At 35.9% G+C, this 12,100-nt stretch overlaps 1 non-coding gene across 1 annotated transcript; it reads left to right on the top strand.

The window, feature by feature from the left end:
- Positions 1 to 11,155: 11,155 nt before the first annotated feature.
- Positions 11,156 to 11,228, top strand: Trnar-gcg (transfer RNA arginine (anticodon GCG)). The gene has a single exon. It is a non-coding gene; the product is annotated as a tRNA-Arg (tRNA).
- Positions 11,229 to 12,100: the final 872 nt, after the last annotated feature.

The following is a 12,100-nucleotide window of genomic DNA, read 5'->3' as shown; positions in this document are numbered from 1 at the left end:
CATTATCAATATTTTTTTTTTATAAACTGCCCTATAGATACCAGAACGTACTTCATATAATTAATAAATGTTAGTACTTATATAATGTTCCTCATCTTATGGCTAATAATCATTAAATCTTATTAACCCTTATTCTCGAGTGGCTATAACTCTTGATAAGTGATGACTCAATAGTACAAAAAATGGTCATAGAAACAAACTTTGTGGTATTACGTTTGCGTTTTTGTACACAGGGGAAGAAAGTAAAGTTATTTTCGGTAATGCTGGTGGAAGCTAAACGAATTCTGATTGTGAATGCTCTACTGGTCAGACAGATAAGCACTAATTGTAATAGTGAATAACGATGTTGGTTAAAATATATTTCAGAATTAATTTTACCGAGCAGTTATGAGTTCATTTTCTGATTAAGGTCAAATAAATTGAAACAAGATATTTAAAAAGGCACGAAATCAGAATGAAAATCGTCTAAAACAATGAATTAAACTAAAAATAAAATATTTTGAAATTCGCAAAAGGCAGTGAGAGAAGTCAGAGGAGAGCACCGGCCAAACTACTATAAACATAACCACCATTAAAATGACGGCAAGGGATTTCTGCCTGTATAACTCATTACCGCAGGACTGGTTTCCTGTAGATTACAACTTGGTTATCTTCGAATCCAAAGTCAATAAATTCTTCTGTTTTCTTTTTTTTACTCACGTTCACCCCTTACAATGGGTATCGCCACTTAGACGTAAAGGGATATTATTTGGGACTATGCCCAGAATAGATTAACAAGATGTTGGTTTACGTTACATAAAAACTTATGCATCTCAGTACAATTAAGGAAGCGGGTAGCAGGAAGGGAATTCCAAAATCTAGCTGTTCGAGGGAAAAACTATCAGAGTATAAGGCTTTCTGACATTTAGGGACCTCAATAGTGAAGGGGTGAAATTTTGTTGCTAAGCAGGTTTGTTGAGAATATGTACGTCGAGTGGGCACTACTACAACGAGTTCATCAGAGCACAATCCATTAAAATACTTGTAAACATGCACATAGATGCAACATTACGGCGATAGGACAAGGGCTGGAGTTTAGTTGTCAAATTAGATTGAACAATTTTTTTGAGACTATCCTCAATGGAGAGGCTAGTGGTAGATGTAGCAGCCCAGATGTGGCAACAATATTCCATGTCTGGGCGAATAGAGGCCTTGTAGAGGTACCGAATATTTTCAGGTGTGAGTAGTTTTCTGGCTCAATATAGGGAACCCAACATCTTTGCGGCAGCCTTCGCAATATCTTCAAAGTATTTGTTCTATTTCACATTGCCCATGAATGTTAAACCAAGGAATTTGAAGAAAGAATTCTCAGGTAGGGTGTTCTTGTTCTAAACCCACCATCGGTCAATGTTAGTACTTGTATAGTGTCCTCATCTTTCAGCTGATAATCCATTCTGTCTCGTTAGGACTTATCCTCGAGTAGCTCCTGGTCTTAATGAGTGGTGACATAATAAGTGTATGTTATAACCTTAGTTAAAGAATTACAAGGAAAACAGAACCTGGGAATAGAATAGAAAAATATATTAACAAGACCATACAACAGTGTGAGTTGTTCGTTCTCTGGATCTAGACCATGCCTAGTCTTCCGGTATTTATTATACATGGATCAGTTCATACGTAGATAATTCCGCTACAACTGTGTAACTTAATAGTAAAAAAATAAGAAATCTTAATAAGCAATAAATAAATTAGATTAACTAATAAACGCCGTCTGAGTAGCATTTAAGCAAGTATTAATCATACATGGATCAATAATGACGCTGATTACGCGACACTTATCACTTTTATTCTGTGCCTCGTGTCTTAAGTGACTGGTCATGTAGGGCTAAGTGATTAAAATTTCTACCTAACTTAGGCGCACTGACCCAGTCAAGGTTCCTACGGAGGATGCTAGAAGAGTAATATTCGGGGCCGACCCTCATAAATCATGACTGACGTCCTGGAGACACTCTCCAATTTTAGTAATGATAATCAGGGTGATTATGATTAAGATGATAAAAATGTGGATGTTGTTGGTGTTTGTCAAGGTCATAAGGTCGAAGTTGTCGTGTGAAGCTGGAATCAGAGTTGGGATCGATGGAGAGGGACAGAGTAAGATAGATTGCTAATCAATTTGTTCGGCATTCTCACACTTCTAAATAACTCCTTTTCTCTCTTCTGTGTAAAATCACTGCGTTTCACATCCATCTGTCATCTTTGCATCTATCTATATCTTGACGCTTGTTTGTCTGTTCGTCTGTCTGGCTCTCTCTTTTATTTTATCTCTCTCGATGTTGACGTTCGTTAGGTCTTACCAAAATCATGTGTTTTAGTGATGACGAAACACGTTTATATGGATATATATGTATGTATGTATGTATGTATGTATGTGTGTGCCTGTGTGTATATATATGTATATATATACATATGTATATATATACCTATGTATATATATGTACATATATGTATACATACATAAATATGCATATATATATACATATATATACGCATATATACATATATATATACTTACATATATATAGACATATATATATATATACATATATACATACCTATATATATGCATACATATACATAATATATATAAATATATACATATATATATATATATATATATATATATATATATATATATATAATAGCATGTCAACCAGGAGCGGATTCTTCGTTACATGTTGACTGGTCGAGAGTTCAGCAGAAAAGAGAGAGAATATAAGAAACATGAAGTGACGTGGCTGTGTCGCTCTCCGGTTACCAGAGTTAAAGCCTGGGAATTTCAATTCCCACAGATTCTTATGTAAAAGAAGATAAATAAACATATGAGACTAATTAAGAAAAAGGGTACACGCAAAGGTAGTAGTTTTTACGATGTTAAAACATTGGATACTTTTTTTACGCTTGCTATAACGCGAGATCGATCTAACGCAAATCCAATTGATTTTAAAAAAATTAGATATGTATTTCTTATATTTAAAGCAAATAGAAGTATTATACGCGATGAGTTTAAATTATAGCTCCTGCGGACGGCTTTCTATAAAGTGTAAGCAAAGGATTGCTTATACATATATTAGATTGTTTTAAGCCAACGCGCCATTAAAGCAAAAAATGTTTGGGGTGATTCGAAATTATTTTGAACGTAATTTTTAATGTTTACCTATTTATTTATTCTTTATTATCACTTCTGTTTGAATTCATTTTTTGAAACATGACGTAAACAATACATTTATGACGTCCAACCAATCCTATAATGATTTTGTTAAGCTATACAATCTGTGCGGAATCCAATTATGGATTATAATTAGTTTGATTTAGTGTTAAGCACATGATATAAAAAAAGTGTAAGATATTCATGAAAATTCAAATATTCCCGACTTTTAGGAAAATTTAAGAATATGTATTAAACCCCAATTACTGTATATTTCGCCTAGACTAGAGATTGCAACACCCAGTATCTTATCAAATATTGTCTTTTAAAGATGATTTTTCTAGCTTTAATGTCGTCTTATACGCCGAAATATACAGTAATAATCAGTCCATATATGTTAGTTATTTTGTAGTATTTTAAAAGGTTTAAAGGGGTAGTAGTTGAGTTCATCTTGTGTATAGCTACATTCAGATTTGAATTTTCTCTTTGTCTTTGTCGTTCTGAGATATCCACACTTCTAACGCCAGAGAGGTTCGCTGCCGCTTTTATAAGTAGTTTCTTCTATTACAGTTTGTTACTATTATTACGTTAAAGCGGAAAATAATTAATCTATAGTGTTAATCTAATGGCAAGCTAATTGCCACTGCACGGTAAAAGACGGGTACTTTCTCGGTAGGACAGGTACAGTTCCTTTATGATAGCAAAGAACCCATTTACATATAATTTAATCTATGTATTATACACCAATGACACAAGGTTTCGTCAATTCTAATTTCTTTTAAAGATTTCTAAAGATTTAGCCCCAATTTTTAAACATTTTCTAGGACAAAAAAAAATCATGCAATGGATTAGACCAAATAGTAAATACTATTAAATTTTAATTTTAATAGGTGGACATAAAGTGGCCAAATACTGTTCTGTTCGGGAAATTTATTTGGACGAACATTCTTCTTGTCACTTTATATACGCCATCTTTTAGACACATTTCATTAGAAAGGGAGAAAAACGCATGTAATTCTTTCTTTATGTTTATTCATAAAGCTATTAATATGATCAAGACAATTGCTGCTGCTACTACTACTATTACTACTACTTCTACTACTACTACTACTACTAATAATAATAATAACAATTATCTATATATTAATACTGTAGAACCATTTATGTATGTAAGTAAATGTGTCATGGTTTCCATTTTATAAGTTATTTGATCGGGAGATCTTATTTATTAAAAAAGGAGGATAAAAGGCGATAACTAGGGTTATGAAAACAACATATTGTTTTCATTGTTTTCACTGTCGAGTATATATCCGACACAGATACAATTAATCAACCGAGAACCACACCACTCTACATAAAAACATATACGATATCAATGGATATATACCTTAGAATCAAAACAAGGAAAAAGGATATGCTGTTGTCATAGTCCTAGCGATAACATACGACGATCATTAAATTAGATATACAGAGACGCTAATATAATATTCGTAGAATATTATCACCTCCTACCCTCCTTTTAAATAAATAGGATCACTCGATCACCGAAGGCACAATGTAAAAAAAAAAATTTAAGTGATGTCCCTTTTAGCTGTACGTAAAAAAAACTAAAATATACCTTCTTGGTCATCTGGCTAGGATCCATGTTTAGTATTTTTCCTGTGTAAGTAGGGTATAATAATATTGTATGGTTTCCCTTCACGCCGGGCGTCCATACAATGGAAATATGTCACAGACTCCTATAAGGATATTGGAGATAAACCGTAATAACTAGATATATTCTGACACTACATTAACCAGATTAAATAGATACATATTTTTACAGTTTTAACAAAAGGGCTACAATAATATCGCGGGTCTCTATTCAAGCTGAATGTCTACAGAGTACCCAGCAGCAATAAATTACGTATGAAAGGTAATACAGAATCTGGAAACATGTACTCATGAACCAGACGTGCTAGAAGAGTGACCAAAGGAAGAACCACACTGGTGCAACAAGACACGAACAAAGGAAACATCTCCAGTAATTACCGGCCAATAACATGTTTAAATACAACGTGGAAAAGACTTACATCATAACTGAGGTAACACATTTATCATTCCCTTTATAATCGTAGACTATCCCAAAGGAAAACAAACTATGCATAAAAAACAGAAATATATGGCCTATTACACATAGACCACAGGATTCTTAAGGAGTTTAAAAGAAGAATGAAGAACTTAGCCATTGCATTGATAGACTAGAAGAAAGCACATGATAGGATCCCGCAACCATCGATATTGGAATGGCTGAGAATGTACAAAATATCAGGTAAGATAATCAATTTGATAAAAAATGCAACGAGAACATGGAGACTTGAACTGACAGCTGATGGGCAATATATAACTGAAATCAAATTATAAAAAGGGATATTCCAAGGGGATCCTTTATTACTATTACTGTTCATTATATCCATGATACCCCTGAACTAAGAAATGTAAAGCCGGATACAAGTTCACTAACACAGAAGAAAGAATGAACCACTTAATGTACATGGATTGGCTAAAACTGCTTGCAAAAACAAAGACAGAACTTGAAACACTAATAAACACTACCAGAATCTCCATCCACGATATCTGAATGGAATTTGGTATGGAAACGTTCGCACTTTTGACCATGAGGAAGGGAAAATTGAAGCAACAGAAGACATAGTACTACCCAATCAAATAGAAGTGATGCCACTGGTATGAGCACGATAGCTACAAATACTTGGTTTGCTGGAAGCAGACACCATCAAAGCAACAGATATAAAAGCGAAAATTAGAAAGGAATACCCGAGAAGAACACGAAGACTCCTCGAAACTAAAGTATGTAGTAAAAACCTAATTAAAGGAATAAACATGCGGACAGTGTCACTAGTAAGATACTCTGAATCGTTTATAAGCTGGATCAAAGAAGAACTAAGGAATCTCGACCAGAAGAACCCGGAAACTCATGACCATGCACAATGCGCTACACCCAAAAGATGATACTGACCGACTATATGTGAAAAGGAAAAACTGATGGAAAAGGGCTGGTTTGTTGGTTAGTTGGTTGTTTTTGTTTTACGGCATATCAACCGTTTTCGGGTTATTTAATGCTGAATCCAAAGATTTTAATTAAAGGGTAGCTCCACACTCCCCAAAGCCCACAAGCTATAGTTTAAGGTCATATCCAGGACCCCCATTGAGGGACTTTTACCCTCTGCAGGGGGGGTAGTCGGCGTATTCGAATGCCCCACCGATAGGGCCGGACTGGTTTGTATAGAAAACTGCGTAAAAAAAAAAAATCGAAAAATACAAAATGCAGAACATCAAACGAATAATAACTGCAGCAATAGTCACGGAATAAACACATACGATAGAAAAAACTGCAGCTAGAGCCACGGAAGAAACAAACAAGATAGAAAAAGAGACGAGGAGAGTGAACTGGGAAGAGAAACAGCTACAAGGATGAAAAAAGATGAGACTAACGAAAACACCTGGAAATAGCTACGTAAGCTAGGGAAACTTAATCCCTTATAACAGCCACACAAGATAACGCAATTAGAACCAACCATATGAAAGCAAGGATCAGCAAGATACAAGAAAACAGCAAATGAAGACTGTGGTCAAAGAGACGAAACAATAAAGCACATAATAAATAAATGCAGCGAAATAGCTTAAAAAGAATATAATAGATACAATCAAGTGGGGGAAGGCATTACACTGGAAATTATGTAGACGATTGCATATGGAACACTCAGACAAATGGTAAAAACACAAACCGGTAGCAGTACTGGAAAATGAATATAATAAGACCCTATGAGATATGAAAATACAAACAGGTAAACCCACCCAACAAGAAGATCAGGTATTATATTGAACAAATTGGAAAAATCCTGTGAGATAGTAGATTTTGCAGTTTCAGCAGACCACAGAGTGAGGATGAATTGCGTCTAGTGTACTAATACACGGAACTGGCCAGAGATCTCAAAGGAATCTGGAAAATAAAGAAAGTTAAGATAATACCAATAATAATAGGAACACTAGGAACGATACCAAAAAACTTTGAAAGATGAATGGGAGCGATTGGAATCAGAGTGTTGGCTGAGAAGATACAAAGGATAATAATAAAACTGCAGAAATATTAAGGAAAACCTTTGCATGTGGAGACAAACACACACGAAGTAGAGACACGAACTATACACACAGAAACGACTACAGATGAAAAAGTCAAAAGGAATATCCCGTGGAATAAACGGTATAACGGTAAGATATCGACCCCCACACCTTTTTGTATATGTGAGTGTGTGTCACCATAAACCGGCACCACACCAAATAAGTGAGGCTGGAAAAACCGAGGAGAGAAAACAATAACCAGACCTACGCTATTTGAGTGCAAAGAGGACAGGGACCTTGGAAAGAACTGTTGCCACCCAAATTCTAGTGGAGATCAATGGTCGCTGCCAAGGAGAAATCAATGGTAAACGGCTGTTGTCACAATGCAAATTCTTTTGCAAAGGTTATCGAAAGAAATGGAGAGTACTGGGACTCTGAGGAGATTTGTTGTCACTCAGACTCCTGAGAACACCACAAGTTATTCTCAAAATGCAGTCTTTGATAATGGCTTGTGTGATTTACTCCTAGCGAGTAAATAATAATAATAATAATAATAATAATAATAATAATAATAATAATAATAACAAAAATAATAACAAAAATAATAATAATGGTGAAGATGTTTGTTTGTACGACTTTGACGCATATTGCAAATCGGCGAAACAAAAAGGCGAGGATTTGGAATTGAGACGACGTCGGAATACGAGAAATATTTCAGAAGATAAATCGGACGAATTGAATATGAAATGACCGGGATTTATAAAGGCGAAATCTAAAGAGGAAAAAGTGAGAGAGATAGGGAAACACTATTCGCTGTTATCCGTGTCTCAGAACAGCGCCGTGATGACCATATTTGCATAAAGATCGAGAAAGATCAGTCGCAAGAGAGAACAGAGAATATTGAGATTATAAAATCACTCACATAATAATAACTGCATGGAGCCAGCGCGGTCAAGAAGAGGGGAGAAATATGTCTGCTTGGCTGGGAATGCTTATTCGCAAGGAACTGTACAAATCAGTGTGAGGTCGTACTAGAAAACTATGAGAGAATGGAATACAAGATAAAGAAACCCGGTATTGAATTATATACGTTAATCATGCAGCTTAACGTTTGAACAATCGATGTATTTGTGATAATGGTTAGAATGCTGCTGCTGTTGTTGTTGTTGTTGTTGTTGTTGTGGAGCATCGTTCATTCGTTTCGAAGTCATCATTTGTGTTTGAAATTTCTTTTACCAATATCATTCTAGTTAGAAATATTTCTAGAAAGAGTGCGCCTTTAAATGGGCGATAACGTTGTGTTTCCGTAGAACAAAGTGGATTCGAACTTTGCGAACCCAGTTCGCTAATGAGTTTAAAGTGTAGGTTTAATTCTCAGCCGAGTTATAACAATCTATACATTTTCGTATTTGATGAAATTTTGTTAAACACTAAAAATCATAAGATGACGAACAAGGGTTAGTGGAGCAATCCAGAGAAAGGAGTGGCACCCTATTTTATACTTCGATGTACTAAGCCCATGTAAAAGCAGCCTTGCGATTGACTTCGATTTCAGTTGATCAATTTGTTTTTATTTTATCAACCTATCTATCTATCTATCTATCTATCTATCTATCTAGCATATACAAATAACACTGTTTGTGTGCGTGATTTCGTGTCTCTATGGACTCCGAAATAGTTCAGGCGATTTTCATGAAATTTCACACAACTGTATAGCATTTTTTATGGGAGTGTCCTTCGATAGGTTTTGTATCATAATGTCTTCGATGAATTTCGATAATCGATAATCGAAAAAAAAAAACATGAAAGAACGAACAGGTGATTTTGACCAACGTTAACGCCTTATACAGTCTAACATCACAAATGCATTTGAGAAGTTTTATTACTACACAAGCAGTAAGGCCAGAGAGATAAAATCAACAGTACATTCTTTGATATGACAGGGACGTGTTCGAAACAAATGTTTCTGCTTAGAGCACAATTGAACCATGATACTTGACTTTTGCGTTTTAAACATTAATTAAAGTCATTATATATAAAAATATTTGTATATAATCAACCCTAGGTTCTCTAGAGTGCACTGTATTGTGGGCTAAGTCACTGCAGGAAAGCATGTAAAGCTTCCTACTTGTGCACTGCGATGGGTTCCCAATTAGAGCAGGCAATCAATCGATTTGATTGAAAAATTGGCGATTTCACCGATTTCGATGACAATGCAGAGAGGGGAGTGTGAATTATTCTTTGATCATTATTCTATCTCGGGAAACGTCGTGTTCCCTTGCTAGTAAAACATAAATGGACAAAATAATAAACACAAACAAGAATAAACACTGCTAAGATGTGGTCATTCATATGTACTATTTTTCACTCCACACTATTGCCACTTGGACGTACCTGGTTAATATTTGGGATCGTGTCTAACAGGAGACTGTGGACAGCTGGGCAGCGAAATATCTGTTCACATTACATTAAAACTTGAACGTGTTAGTAGAGTCAGGGAAGCGGGAAACGAGAAAAGGAATTTCAACGTCTAGCGATCTAAGGAAAGAAAATATTAGAGCAGAAGGCTTTCCGGCATCTAGTAGCCTCAAGCGTGAACGAAGAGGATTTTGCTGCTCGTTAGGTTAGTCGGCAGTAAGTACGCCGATGGAGCACAAATGATATGCATTCATCAAAACAGATTCCATTAAAGCGCTTGTGAAACATGTATAGGGATGCAATATTGTGGCGATGAGGCAACGTCTGGGACTTCGTTTTGTATGTAGCAATGACAATACTATTTAGAGCTGAGAATAACAGACTCTATGAACTTATACTAGTGCTTATAGTGTGCATCTAGAGATGTTTTAATTTCATTTCGGGTATCTCAAAACTTAAAATAATATGCGATGACCTAAAAAAAGTTGATAGCCTCTCCACAAAAATAATTCGAAACATGCTTATAGTTTTCCTTTCTTCAGCAGCGTCTAGCACTCGGCGATGTGTAGAGCAGTGGTGCAAGTCTCAAATATGGGTCTTATATACTCCTTTAGATTCTGTCTTTGTTTCAGATATAAATATATGCACCGTATATCGCCATTTAAATATAACACTAGCCAGAGAAGCTTAATAATGATCTGGCCCTGAATATGACCTTAAACTATATCCAGTGGTGAGGCCCCAGCTTGCGGGCTTTGGGGAGTGTGGAGCCACCCTTTAATTGCCATTGCTCCAGGTCCACTCTGGGTTAAATAGAAACCGACTTGAAAACAACTAATATATTCTATTAAAAATGTTTCTTAAATCTTTGGATTCGGCATTAAATAACCCGAAAAGGGTTGATATGCCATAAAACAAAAAACAACTAACCCACTAACTTAATAATTATCATAGTTTTAGAGAGTGAATACTAAATCTAAATATGAAGTTGGAATTAACGTATATTCGACGCAAACATCGGGGTCTACTTTCCTCTGTTACAGAGTCACTGCCCAATTCATCAACAAGAAAAGATAAACAATGATATTTTGCCTATGTTCGTGCAGACACTCTGACTGTTGTCTTCATTATCTATACTATCTATACTATTAATACAATTCTAAATGTTTATTTATTTATGTGTGTGTGTGTATCAATAAAACTTTCGAAGGGATGCACCGAATTGAAAAATTATTTTGTTCTCTGAAAGGTGTCAGTCCCTAGATTGTCTTTATTTATATATGGTTTATAACGAACAACGCCGAGTCATACATAAAGCCGGAAATGAGGGTTTTTGGGCCATTTCGTGCAATGTCGAAAAAGTTAACTGCCCATGTCAACGAAATTTAGCACTGTCTGTATACAGTCGCGGTAACATCTTTCGGTACACGGACAGGACTTGTGGCGCAATGGATAAAGCGTCTGACTGCGGATCAGAAGATTCAAGGTTCGAATCCTGGCAAGTTCGTAATAATGTTAATCATAATTTTATCCAACGTTTACTCACTATCCTTACCCTTAGTTAGGTTTTTTTTTCAGTGATTTTGTTTTGTGCATATGGGAATTTCCCATACTTCGAGTTCCAAAGGTAATCGTTGATGGAAAGACGATGTTGAGTGTTCTTGATGTTGAGTGTACTCGATTTTGTGTTTGACTAGTTATCGATAAAAGGATGCCATTTTTTTTGTAACGTAGTCCACGTTTACACACACGTTAACACGTTGACACTCAGGACCCAACACATTGTAGCAAAGTACTCGCAAGGAACAGCAAACAATTAATAACTCGGCCCACTTTTTCCCGTTATAACAACGACATTTATTTTCGGGTACTTTCCCGAATTAAACGTGACCGTGCCCCTTCTTTCTGACCCTTGTCCTCCCGAACGTCCCCGTCGGTTTGTGTACTTTTTATAGGCTTTTACTTTTATCTTACCGTGAAGTCACTTCCACACGGCTTGGCATTTGCATACAGCAGTTATGCTCACGTCCACGCTCTGTTGCATATTTCCTTCATGTCTATATGTATCTCCTGTGTTACATGTGAGATAAAACTACTCTAATTCTGGGAAAACTGTCAGCTATTTATGTCCGTGATGCTTATTTGCAACTAAAACGGAACATTTTTTTAATTACATTTTCACCCCAAACAAGGTACATTGCCACTTTGGTGTAGGGGGCTACTATCAGGGGCAACAACTACTGGGGTACTATGTAGGGATTTGGGCAGCAGATGCCTGTTCACGTTACACTTGAACTTCTGCACGTCAGTACTGTTGGGGAAGCAGGGACCTGGAATGGAATTCCAAAGTCTAGCGGTTCTGGGGAAGAAACTATTGGA

This window comes from Euprymna scolopes, chromosome 11, assembly GCF_053919585.1.
Source record: "Euprymna scolopes isolate OS-2025 chromosome 11, ASM5391958v1, whole genome shotgun sequence".
Lineage (NCBI taxonomy): Eukaryota > Metazoa > Mollusca > Cephalopoda > Sepiida > Sepiolidae > Euprymna > Euprymna scolopes.
Note: the sequence above shows the minus strand (reverse complement) of the source record. Positions and strands in the feature narration are given on the sequence as shown.